We start from the raw sequence: 13,228 nt of genomic DNA, 5'->3' as shown, positions 1-13,228 counted from the left end.
TGTCTCCCACCACCCCCACCCCCCAGCAGTCAGGGGCAGCCTCCACCAGGCCCCCACTCATGTCCCCTATTACCCCCACCCACCAGCAGTGCAGGGGCAGCCTCCACCAGGCCCCCACTCATGTCTACCACCACCCCCACCCCCCATCCACCAGGGGCATCCTCCACCAGGCCCCCACTCATGTCTCCCATCACCCCAACCCCAGCAGTGCAGGGGCAGCCTCCACCAGGCCCCCACCCATGTCTACTACCATCCCCACCCCCTAGCCACCAGGGGCACCCTCCACCAGGCCCCCACCCATGTCTCCCACCACCCCCCACCCCCCAGCAGTCAGGGGAACCCTCCACCAGGCCCCCACTCATGTCTCCCACCACCCCCTACTCACCAGCAGTCAGGGGCAGCCTCCACCAGGCCCCCACCCATGTCTACCACTACCCCCATCCCCCAGCAGTCAGGGATAGCCTCCACCAGGCCCCCACTCATGTCCCCTATTACCCCCTCCCCCCAGCAGTGCAGGGGCAGCCTCCACCAGGCCCCCACTCATGTCCCCATGCACCCCCACCCCCAGCAGTGCAGGGGCAGCCTCCACCAGGCCCCCACCCATGTATACCACCACCCCAACCCCCCAGCAGTCAGGGCAGCCTCCACCAGTCCCCCACACATGTCCCCTATTACCCCCACCAATCAGCAGTGCAGGGGCAGCCTCCACCAGGCCCCCACTCATGTCCCCATGCACCCTCACCCCCCAGCAGTGCAGGGGCAGCCTCCAGCAGGCCCCCACTCATGTCTACCACCACCCCCACCCCCCCATCCACCAGGGGCATCCTCCACCAGGCCCCACTCATGTCTCCCACCACCCCCACCCCCCAGCAGTCAGGGGCAGCCTCCACCAGGCCCCCACTCATGTCCCCTATTACCCCCACCCACCAGCAGTGCAGGGGCAGCCTCCACCAGGCCCCCACTCATGTCTCCCACCACCCCTCCCCCCAGCAGTGCAGGGGCAGCCTCCACCAAGCCCCCACTCATGTCTCCCACCACCCCACTCCCCAGCAGTGCAGAGGTAGCCTCCACCAGGCCCCCACTCATGTCCCCTATTACCCCCACCCCCAGCAGTGCAGGGGCAGCCTACACCAGGCCAACACTCATGTCCAAATGCACCCCCACCCCCCAGCAGTACAGGGGTAGCCTCCACCAGGCCCCCACTCATGTCTCCCACCACCGCCACCCCCGAGCAGTGCAGGGGCAGCCTCCACCAGGACCCCACCCATGTCTACCACCATCCCCACCCCCAGCAGCACAGGGGCAGTCTCCACCAGGCTCCCATTCATGTCTCCCACCACCCCCACACCCCAGCAGTCAGGGACACCCTCCACCAGGCCCCACTCATGTCTCCTATCACCCCCTACCCCCAGCAGTCAGGGGCAGCCTCCACCAGGCCCCCACTCATGTCCAACTCATGTCTCCCACCACCCCCACCCCCCAGCCACCAGGGGCAGCCTCCACCAGGCCCCCACTCATGTCTCCCACCACCCCACCCCCCAGCAGTGCAGGGCAGCCTCCACCAGGCCCCCACCCATGTCTACCACCACCCCCACCCCCCAGCCACCAGGGGCACCCTCCACCAGGCCCCCACTCATGTCTCCCACCACCCACACACCCCAGCAGTCAGGGGCACCCTCCACCAGGCCCCCCACTCATGTCTCCCACCACCCCCTACCCCCCAGCAGTGCAAGGACAGCCTCCACCAGACCCCCACCCATGTCTACCACCACCCCCAACCCCCAGCCACCAGGGGCAGCCACCACCAGGCCCCCACTCATGTCCCCATGCACCCCCACCCCCAGCAGTGCAGGGGCAGCCTCCACCAGGCCCCACTCATGTCCCCATGCACCCCCACCCCCCAGCAGTGCAGGGGCAGCCTCCACCAGGCCCCCACCCATGTCTACCACCACCCCCAACCCCCAGCCACCAGGGGCAGCCACCACCAGGCCCCCACTCATGTCTCCCACCTCCCCACCCCTCAGCAGTGCAGGGGCAGCCTCCACCAGGCCCCCACTCATGTCCCCTATTACCCCCACCCCCAGCAGTGCAGGAGCAGCCTCCACCAGGCCCCCACTCATGTCCCCATGCACCCCCACCCCCCAGCAGTGCAGGGGCAGCCTCCACCAGGGCCCCACTCATGTCCCCATGCACCCCACCCCCCAGCAGTGCCGGGGCAGCCTCCACCAGGCCCCCACTCATGTCTCCCACCACCGCCACCCCCAGCAGTGCAGGGGCAGCTTCCACCAGGCCCCCACCCATGTCTACCACCACCCCCACCCCCCAGCAGTGCAGGGGCAGCCTCCACCAGGCCCCCACTCATGTCCCCATGCAGCCCCACCCCGAACCAATGCAGGGGCAGCCTCCACCAGGCCCCACTCATGTCTCCCACCACCCCCACCCCCCAGCAGTGCAGGGGCAGCCTCCACCAGAACCCCACTCATGTCCAACTCATGTCTCCACCCACCCCCACCCCCCAGCCACCAGGAGCAGCCTCCACCAGGGCCCCACTTATGTCTCCCACCACCCCACCCCCCAGCAGTGCAGGGGCAGCCTCCACCAGGCCCCCACCCATGTCTACCACCACCCCCACCCCCAGCCACCAGGGCAGCCTCCACCCAGCCCCCACTCCATGTCCCCATGCACCCCACCCCCCAGCAGTGCAGGGGCAGCCTCCACCAGGCCCCACTCATGAATCCCACCACCCCCACCCCCCAGCCACCAGGGGCAGCCTCCACCAGGCCCCCACTCATGTCCCCATGCACCCCCCACCCCCCAGCAGTGCAGGGAAAGCCTCCACCAGGCCCCCACTCATGTCTCCCACCACCGCCACCCCCCAGCAGTGCAGGGGCAACCCTCCACCAGGCCCCCACCCATGTCTCCCACCACCCCCACCCCCCAGCCTCCAGGGGCAACCTCCACCAGGCCCCCACCCATGTCTACCACCACCCCCACCCCCCAGCCACCAGGGGCAGCCTCCACCAGGCCCCCACTCATGTCTCCCACCACCCCCTACCCCCAGCAGTCAGGGGCAGCCTCCACCAGGCCCCCACCCATGTCTACCACCACCCCCACCCCCCAGCCAAGAGGGGCAGCCTCCACCAGGCCCCCACTCATGTCTCCCACCACCCCCTACCCCCCAGCAGTCAGGGGCAGCCTCCACCAGGCCCCCACTCATGTCTCCCACCACCCCACCCCCCAGCAGTGCAGGGGCAGCCTCCACCAGGCCCCCACCCATGTCTACCACCACCCCCAACCCCCAGCCACCAGGGGCAGCCACCACCAGGCCCCCACTCATGTCTCCCACCTCCCCCCACCCCTCAGCAGTGCAGGGGCAGCCTCCACCAGGCCCCCACTCATGTCCCCTATTACCCCCACCCCCCAGCAGTGCAGGGGCAGCCTCCACCAGGCCCCCATCATGTCCCCATGCACCCCCACCCCCCAGCAGTGCAGGGGCAGCCTCCACCAGGCCCCCACTCATGTCCCCATGCACCCCCACCCCCCAGCAGTGCAGGGGCAGCCTCCACCAGGCCCCCACTCATGTCTCCCACCACCCACCCCCCAGCAGGGCAGGGGCAGCCTCCACCAGGCCCCCACCCATGTCTACCACCACCCCCACCCCCCAGCCACCAGGGGCACCCTCCACCAGGCCCCCACTCATGTCTCCCACCACCCACACACCCCAGCAGTCAGGGGCACCCTCCACCAGGCCCCCACTCATGTCTCCCACCACCCCCTACCCCCAGCAGTGCAAGGACAGCCTCCACCAGACCCAACTTATGTCCCCTATTACCCCCACCCCCCAGCAGTGCAGGGGCAGCCTCCACCAGGCCCCACTCATGTCCCCATGCCACCCCCACCCCCCAGCAGTGCAGGGGCAGCCTCCACCAGGCCCCCACCCATGTCTACCACCACCCCCAACCCCCAGCCACCAGGGGCAGCCACCACCAGGCCCCCCACTCATGTCTCCCACCTCCCCCACCCCTCAGCAGTGCAGGGGCAGCCTCCACCAGGCCCCCACTCATGTCCCCTATTACCCCCACCCCCCAGCAGTGCAGGGGCAGCCTCCACCAGGCCCCCACTCATGTCCCCATGCAACCCCCACCCCCCAGCAGTGCAGGGGCAGCCTCCACCAGGCCCCCACTCATGTCCCCATGCACCCCCACCCCCCAGCAGTGCAGGGGCAGCCTCCACCAGGCCCCCACTCATGTCTCCCACCACCGCCACCCCCCAGCAGTGCAGGGGCAGCTTCCACCAGGCCCCCACCCATGTCTACCACCACCCCCACCCCCCAGCAGTGCAGGGGCAGCCTCCACCAGGCCCCCACTCATGTCCCCATGCACCCCCACCCCGAACCAATGCAGGGGCAGCCTCCACCAGGCCCCACTCATGTCCTCCCACCACCCCCACCCCCCAGCAGTGCAGGGGCAGCCTCCACCAGAACCCCACTCATGTCCAACTCATGTCTCCACCCACCCCCACCCCCCAGCCACCAGGAGCAGCCTCCACCAGGGCCCCACTTATGTCTCCCACCACCCCACCCCCCCAGCAGTGCAGGGGCAGCCTCCACCAGGCCCCCCACCCATGTCTACCACCACCCCCACCCCCCCCCCGCCACCAGGGGCAGCCTCCACCCAGCCCCCACTCATGTCCCCATGCACCTCACCCCCCAGCAGTGCAGGGGCAGCCTCCACCAGGCCCCCACTCATGAATCCCACCACCCCCACCCCCAGCCACCAGGGGCAGCCTCCAACCAGGCCCCCACTCATGTCCCCATGCACCCCCCACCCCCCAGCAGTGCAGGGAAAGCCTCCACCAGGCCCCCACTCATGTCTCCCACCACCGCCACCCCCCAGCAGTGCAGGGGCAACCTCCACCAGGCCCCCACCCATGTCTCCCACCACCACCCCACCCCCAGCTCCAGGGGCAACCTCCACCAGGCCCCCACCCATGTCTACCACCACCCCCACCCCCCAGCCACCAGGGGCAGCCTCCACCAGGCCCCCACTCATGTCTCCCACCACCCCCTACCCCCCAGCAGTCAGGGGCAGCCTCCACCAGGCCCCCACCCATGTCTACCACCACCCCCACCCCCCAGCCAAGAGGGGAAGCCTCCACCAGGCCCCCACTCATGTCTCCCACCACCCCCTACCCCCCAGCAGTCAGGGGCAGCCTCCACCAGGCCCCCACTCATGTCTCCCACCACCCCACCCCCCAGAAGTGCAGGGGCAGCCTCCACCAGGCCCCCACCCATGTCTACCACCACCCCCAACCCCCAGCCACCAGGGGCAGCCACCACCAGGCCCCCACTCATGTCTCCCACCTCCCCCACCCCTCAGCAGTGCAGGGGCAGCCTCCACCAGGCCCCCACTCATGTCCCCTATTACCCCCACCCCCCAGCAGTGCAGGGGCACCCTCCACCAGGCCCCACTCATGTCTCCCACCACCCACACCCCCCAGCAGTCAGGGGCACCCTCCACCAGGCCCCCACTCATGTCTCCCACCACCCCCTACCCCCCAGCAGTGCAAGGACAGCCTCCACCAGACCCCACTTATGTCCCCTATTACCCCCACCCCCCAGCAGTGCAGGGGAAGCCTCCACCAGGCCCCACTCATGTCCCCATGCACCCCCACCCCCCAGCAGTGCAGGGGCAGCCTCCACCAGGCCCCCACCCATGTCTACCACCACCCCAACCCCAGCCACCAGGGGCAGCCACCACCAGGCCCCCACTCATGTCTCCCACCTCCCCCACCCATCAGCAGTGCAGGGGCAGCCTCCACCAGGCCCCCACTCATGTCCCCTATTACCCCCACCCCCCAGCAGTGCAGGGGCAGCCTCCACCAGGCCCCCACTCATGTCCCCATGCACCCCCACCCCCCAGCAGTGCAGGGGCAGCCTCCACCAGGCCCCCACTCATGTCCCCATGCACCCCCACCCCCCAGCAGTGCAGGGGCAGCCTCCACCAGGCCCCCACTCATGTCTCCCACCACCGCCACCCCCCAGCAGTGCAGGGGCAGCTTCCACCAGGCCCCCACCCATGTCTACCACCACCCCCACCCCCCAGCAGTGCAGGGGCAGCCTCCACCAGGCCCCCACTCATGTCCCCATGCACCCCACCCCGAACCAATGCAGGGGCAGCCTCCACCAGGCCCCACTCATGTCTCCCAACCACCCCCACCCCCCAGCAGTGCAGGGGGCAGCCTCCACCAGAACCCCACTCATGTCTAACTCATGTCTCCCACCACCCCCACCACCCAGCCACCAGGAGCAGCCTCCACCAGGGCCCCACTCATGTCTCCCACCACCCCACCCCCCAGCAGTGCAGGGGCAGCCGCCACCAGGCCCCCACCCATGTCTACCACCACCCCCACCCCCAGCCACCCAGGGGCAGCCTCCACCCAGCCCCCACTCATGTCCCCATGCACCCACCCCCCAGCAGTGCAGGGGCAGCCTCCACCAGGCCCCCACTCATGAATCCCACCACCCCCACCCCCCAGCCACCAGGGGCAGCCTCCACCAGGCCCCCACTCATGTCCCCATGCACCCCCCACCCCCCAGCAGTGCAGGGAAAGCCTCCACCAGGCCCCCACTCATGTCTCCCACCACCGCCACCCCCAGCAGTGCAGGGGCAACCTCCACCAGGCCCCCACCCATGTCTCCCCACCACCCCCACCCCCCAGCCTCCAGGGGCAACCTCCACCAGGCCCCCACCCATGTCTACCACCACCCCCACCCCCCAGCCACCAGGGGCAGCCTCCACCAGGCCCCCACTCATGTCTCCCACCACCCCCTACCCCTCAGCAGTCAGGGGCAGCCTCCACCAGCCCCCACCCATGTCTACCACCACCCCCACCCCGAACCAATGCAGGGGCAGCCTCCACCAGGCCACTCATGTCTCCCACCCACCCCCACCCCCCAGCAGTGCAGGGGCAGCCTCCACCAGAACAACACTCATGTCCAACTCATGTCTCCCACCACCCCCACCCCCCAGCCACCAGGAGCAGCCTCCACCAGGGCCCCACTCATGTCTCCCACCACCCCATCCCCCAGCCAGTGCAGGGGCAGCCTCCACCAGGCCCCCACCCATGTCTACCACCACCCCCACCCCCCAGCCACCAGGGGCAGCCTCCACCCAGCCCCCACTCATGTCCCCATGCACCCCCACCCCCCAGCAGTGCAGGGGCAGCCTCCACCAGGCCCCCACTCATGAATCCCACCACCCCACCCCCCAGCCACCAGGGGCAGCCTCCACCAGGCCCCCACTCATGTCCCCATGCACCCCCCACCCCCCAGCAGTGCAGGGAAAGCCTCCACCAGGCCCCCACTCATGTCTCCCACCACCGCCACCCCCCAGCAGTGCAGGGGCAACCTCCACCAGGCCCCACCCATGTCTCCCACCACCCCCACCCCCCAGCCTCCAGGGGCAACCTCCACCAGGCCCCCACCCCATGTCTACCACCACCCCCACCCCCCAGCCACCAGGGGCAGCCTCCACCAGGCCCCCACTCATGTCTCCCACCACCCCCTACCCTCAGCAGTCAGGGGCAGCCTCCACCAGGCCCCACCCATGTCTACCACCACCCCACCCCCCAGCCAAGAGGGCAGCCTCCACCAGGCCCCCACTCATGTCTCCCACCACCCCCTACCCCCCAGCATTCAGGGGCAGCCTCCACCAGGCCCCCACTCATGTCTCCCACCACCCCACCCCCCAGCAGTGCAGGGGCAGCCTCCACCAGGCCCCCACCCATGTCTACCACCACCCCCAACCCCCAGCCACCAGGGGCAGCCACCACCAGGCCCCCACTCATGTCTCCCCACCTCCCCCACCCCTCAGCAGTGCAGGGGCAGCCTCCACCAGGCCCCCACTCATGTCCCCTATTACCCCCACCCCCAGCAGTGCAGGGGCAGCCTCCACCAGGCCCCCATCATGTCCCCATGCACCCCCACCCCCCAGCAGTGCAGGGGCAGCCTCCACCAGGCCCCCACTCATGTCCCCATGCACCCCCACCCCCCAGCAGTGCAGGGGCAGCCTCCACCAGGCCCCCACTCATGTCTCCCACCACCGCACCCCAGAGCAGTGCAGGGGCAGCTTCCACCAGGCCCCCACCCATGTCTACCACCACCCCCACCCCCCAGCAGTGCAGGGGCAGCCTCCCACCAGGCCCCCACTCATGTCCCCATGCACCCCCACCCCGAACCAATGCAGGGGCAGCCTCCACCAGGCCCCACTCATGTCTCCCACCACCCCCACCCCCCCAGCAGTGCAGGGGCAGCCTCCACCAGGCCCCCACTCATGTCCAACTCATGTCTCCCACCACCCCCACCCCCCAGCCACCAGGGGCAGCCTCCACCAGGGCCACACTCATGTCCCCCACCACCCCACCCCCCAGAAGTGCAGGGACAGCCTCCACCAGGCCCCACCCCATGTCTACCACCACCCCCACCCCCCAGCCACCAGGGGCAGCCTCCACCCAGCCCCCACTCATGTCCCCATGCACCCCACCCCCAGCAGTGCAGGGGCAGCCTCCACAGGCCCCCACTCATGAATCCCACCACCCCCACCCCCAGCCACCAGGGGGCAGCCTCCACCAGGCCCCCACTCATGTCCCCATGCACCCCCACCCCCAGCAGTGCAGGGAAAGCCTCCAACCAGGCCCCCACTCATGTCTCCCACCACCGCCACCCCCCAGCAGTGCAGGGGCAGCCTCCACCAGGCCCCCACTCATGTCCTCTATTACCTCCACCCCCCAGCAGTGCAGGGGCAGCCTCCACCAGGCCCCCACTCATGTCCACACGCACCCCCACCCCCCAGCAGTGCAGGGCAGCCTCCACCAGGCCCCCACTCATGTCTCCCACCACCCCACCCCCAGCAGTGCAGGGGCAGCCTCCACCAGGCCCCGACCCATGTCTACCACCACCCCCACCCCCAGCCACCAGGGGCATCCTCCACCAGGCCCCCACTCTTGTCTCCCACCACCCCCATCCCCCAGCAGTCAGGGCAGCCTCCACCAGGCCCCCACTCATGTCCCCTATTACCCCCACCCCCCAGCAGTGCAGGGGCAGCCTCCACCAGGCCCCCCACTCAGGTCTCCCACCACCCCACCCCCCAGCAGTGCAGGGGCAGCCTCACCAGGCCCCCACTCATGTCCCCATGCACCCCCACCCCCAGCAGTGCAGGGGCAGCCTCCACCAGGCCCCCACCCCATGTATACCACCACCCCCACCCCCCAGCAGTCAGGGGCAGCCTCCACCAGTCCCCCACACATGTCCCCTATTACCCCCACCCCCCAACAGTGCAGGGGCAGCCTCCACCAGGCCCCCACTCATGTCCCCATGCACCCTCACCCCCCAGCAGTGCAGGGGCAGCCTCCACCAGGCCCCCACTTATGTCTACCACCACCCCCACCCCCCATCCACCAGGGGCATCCTCCACCAGGCCCCCACTCATGTCTCCCACCACCCCCACCCCCCAGCAGTCAGGGGCAGCCTCCACCAGGCCCCCACTCATGTCCCCTATTACCCCCACCCACCCAGCAGTGCAGGGCAGCCTCCACCAGGCCCCCACCCATGTCTACCACCACCCCCACCCCCCAGCAGTGCAGGGGCAGCCTCCACCAGGCCCCCACTCATGTCCCCATGCACCCCCACCCCGAACCAATGCAGGGGCAGCCTCCACCAGGCCCCACTCATGTCTCCCACCACCCCCACCCCCCGCAGTGCAGGGGCAGCCTCCACCAGGCCCCCACTCATGTCCAACTCATGTCTCCCACCACCCCCACCCCCCAGCCACCAGGGGCAGCCTCCACCAGGGCCACACTCATGTCTCCCACCACCCCACCCCCCAGCAGTGCAGGGACAGCCTCCACCAGGCCCCCACCCATGTCTACCACCACCCCACCCCCCAGCCACCAGGGGCCAGCCTCCACCCAGCCCCCACTCATTCCCCATGCACCCCACCCCCCAGCAGTGCAGGGGCAGCCTCCAACAGGCCCCCACTCATGAATCCCACCACCCCCACCCCAGCCACCAGGGGCAGCCTCCACCAGGCCCCCACTCATGTCCCCATGCACCCCCACCCCCCAGCAGTGCAGGGAAAGCCTCCACCAGGCCCCCACTCATGTCTCCCACCACCGCCACCCCCCAGCAGTGCAGGGGCAGCCTCCACCAGGCCCCCACTCATGTCCTCTATTACCTCCACCCCCCAGCAGTGCAGGGGCAGCCTCCACCAGGCCCCCACTCATGTCCACACGCACCCCCACCCCCCAGCAGTGCAGGGGCAGCCTCCACCAGGCCCCCACTCATGTCTCCCACCACCCCACCCCCAGCAGGTGCAGGGGCAGCCTCCACCAGCCCTGACCCATGTCTACCACCACCCCCACCCCCCAGCCACCAGGGGCATCCTCCACCAGGCCCCCACTCATGTCTCCCACCACCCCCATCCCCCAGCAGTCAGGGGCAGCCCTCCACCAGGCCCCCACTCATGTCCCCTATTACCCCCACCCCCCAGCAGTGCAGGGGCAGCCTCCACCAGGCCCCCACTCATGTCTCCCACCACCCCACCCCCCAGCAGTGCAGGGGCAGCCTCCACCAGGCCCCCACTCATGTCCCCATGCACCCCCACCCCCAGCAGTGCAGGGGCAGCCTCCACCAGGCCCCCACCCATGTATACCACCACCCCCACCCCCAGCAGTCAGGGGCAGCCTCCACCAGTCCCCACACATGTCCCCTATTACCCCCACCCCCCAGCAGTGCAGGGGCAGCCTCCACCAGCCCCCACTCATGTCCCCATGCACCCTCACCCCCAGCAGTGCAGGGGCAGCCTCCACCAGGCCCCCACTTATGTCTACCACCACCCCCACCCCCCATCCACCAGGGGCATCCTCACCAAGGCCCCACTCATGTCTCCCACCACCCCACCCCCCAGCAGTCAGGGGCAGCCTCCACCAGGCCCCCACTCATGTCCCCTATTACCCCCACCCACCAGCAGTGCAGGGGGCAGCCTCCACCAGGCCCCCACTCATGTCTACCACCACCCCCACCCCCCATCCACCAGGGGCATCCTCCACCAGGCCCCCACTCATGTCTCCCACCACCCCAACCCCAGCAGTGCAGGGGCAGCCTCCACCAGGCCCCCACCCATGTCTACTACCATCCCCACCCCCTAGCCACCAGGGGCACCCTCCACCAGGCCCCCACCCATGTCTCCCACCACCCCCCACCCCCAGCAGTCAGGGGAACCCTCCACCAGGCCCCCACTCATGTCTCCCACCACCCCCTACTCACCAGCAGTCAGGGCAGCCTCCACCAGGCCCCCACCCATGTCTACCACTACCCCCATCCCCCAGCAGTCAGGGATAGCCTCCACCAGGCCCCCACTCATGTCCCCTATTACCCCCTCCCCCCAGCAGTGCAGGGGCAGCCTCCACCAGGCCCCCACTCATGTCCCCATGCACCCCCACCCCCAGCAGTGCAGGGGCAGCCTCCACCAGGCCCCCACCCATGTATACCACCACCCCCTCCCCCCAGCAGTCAGGGGCAGCCTCCACCAGTCCCCACACATGTCCCCTATTACCCCCACCAATCAGCAGTGCAGGGGCAGCCTCCACCAGGCCCCCACTCATGTCCCCATGCACCCTCACCCCCCAGCAGTGCAGGGGCAGCCTCCAGCAGGCCCCCACTCATGTCTACCACCACCCCCCACCCCCATCCACCAGGGGCATCCTCCACCAGGCCCCACTCATGTCTCCCACCACCCCCACCCCCCAGCAGTCAGGGGCAGCCTCCACCAGGCCCCCACTCATGTCCCCTATTACCCCACCCACCAGCAGTGCAGGGGCAGCCTCCACCAGGCCCCCACTCATGTCTCCCACCACCCCTCCCCCCAGCAGTGCAGGGGCATGCCTCCACCAAGCCCCCACTCATGTCTCCCACCACCCCACTCCCCAGCAGTGCAGAGGTAGCCTCCACCAGGCCCCCACTCATGTCCCCTATTACCCCCACCCCCCAGCAGTGCAGGGGCAGCCTACACCAGGCCACACTCATGTCCAAATGCACCCCCACCCCCCAGCAGTACAGGGGTAGCCTCCACCAGGCCCCCACTCATGTCTCCCACCACCGCCACCCCCGAGCAGTGCAGGGGCAGCCTCCACCAGGACCCCACCCATGTCTACCACCATCCCCACCCCCAGCAGCACAGGGGCAGTCTCCACCAGGCTCCCATTCATGTCTCCCACCACCCCCACACCCCAGCAGTCAGGGACACCCTCCACCAGGCCCCCACTCATGTCTCCTATCACCCCCCTACCCCCCAGCAGTCAGGGGCAGCCTCCACCAGGCCCCCACTCATGTCCAACTCATGTCTCCCACCACCCCCACCCCCCAGCCACCAGGGGCAGCCTCCACCAGGCCCCACTCATGTCTCCCACCACCCCACCCCCCAGCAGTGCAGGGGCAGCCTCCACCAGGCCCCCACCCATGTCTACCACCACCCCACCCCCCAGCCACCAGGGGCACCCTCCACCAGGCCCCCACTCATGTCTCCCACCACCCACACACACCAGCAGTCAGGGGCACCCTCCACCAGGCCCCCACTCATGTCTCCCACCACCCCTACCCCCCAGCAGTGCAAGGACAGCCTCCACCAGACCCCACCCATGTCTACCACCACCCCCAAACCCCCAGCCACCAGGGGCAGCCACCACCAGGCCCCCACTCATGTCCCCATGCACCCCCACCCCCCAGCAGTGCAGGGGGCAGCCTCCACCAGGCCCCACTCATGTCCCCATGCACCCCCACCCCCCAGCAGTGCAGGGGCAGCCTCCACCAGGCCCCCACCCATGTCTACCACCACCCCCAACCCCCAGCCACCAGGGGCAGCCACCACCAGGCCCCCACTCATGTCTCCCACCTCCCCCACCCCTCAGCAGTGCAGGGGCAGCCTCCACCAGGCCCCCACTCATGTCCCCTATTACCCCCACCCCCCAGCAGTGCAGGAGCAGCCTCCACCAGGCCCCACTCATGTCCCCATGCACCCCCACCCCCCAGCAGTGCAGGGGCAGCCTCCACCAGGGCCCCACTCATGTCCCCATGCACCCCCACCCCCCAGCAGTGCAGGGGCAGCCTCCACCAGGCCCCCACTCATGTCTCCCACCACCGCCCACCCCCCAGCAGTGCAGGGGCAGCTTTCCA

Source organism: Ambystoma mexicanum, chromosome 7q, assembly GCF_040938575.1.
Source record: "Ambystoma mexicanum isolate Mex_15411 chromosome 7q, UKY_AmexF1_1, whole genome shotgun sequence".
NCBI lineage: Eukaryota > Metazoa > Chordata > Amphibia > Caudata > Ambystomatidae > Ambystoma > Ambystoma mexicanum.
The sequence above is the reverse complement of the archived record's forward strand: the minus strand, read 5'-3'. Positions refer to the sequence as shown.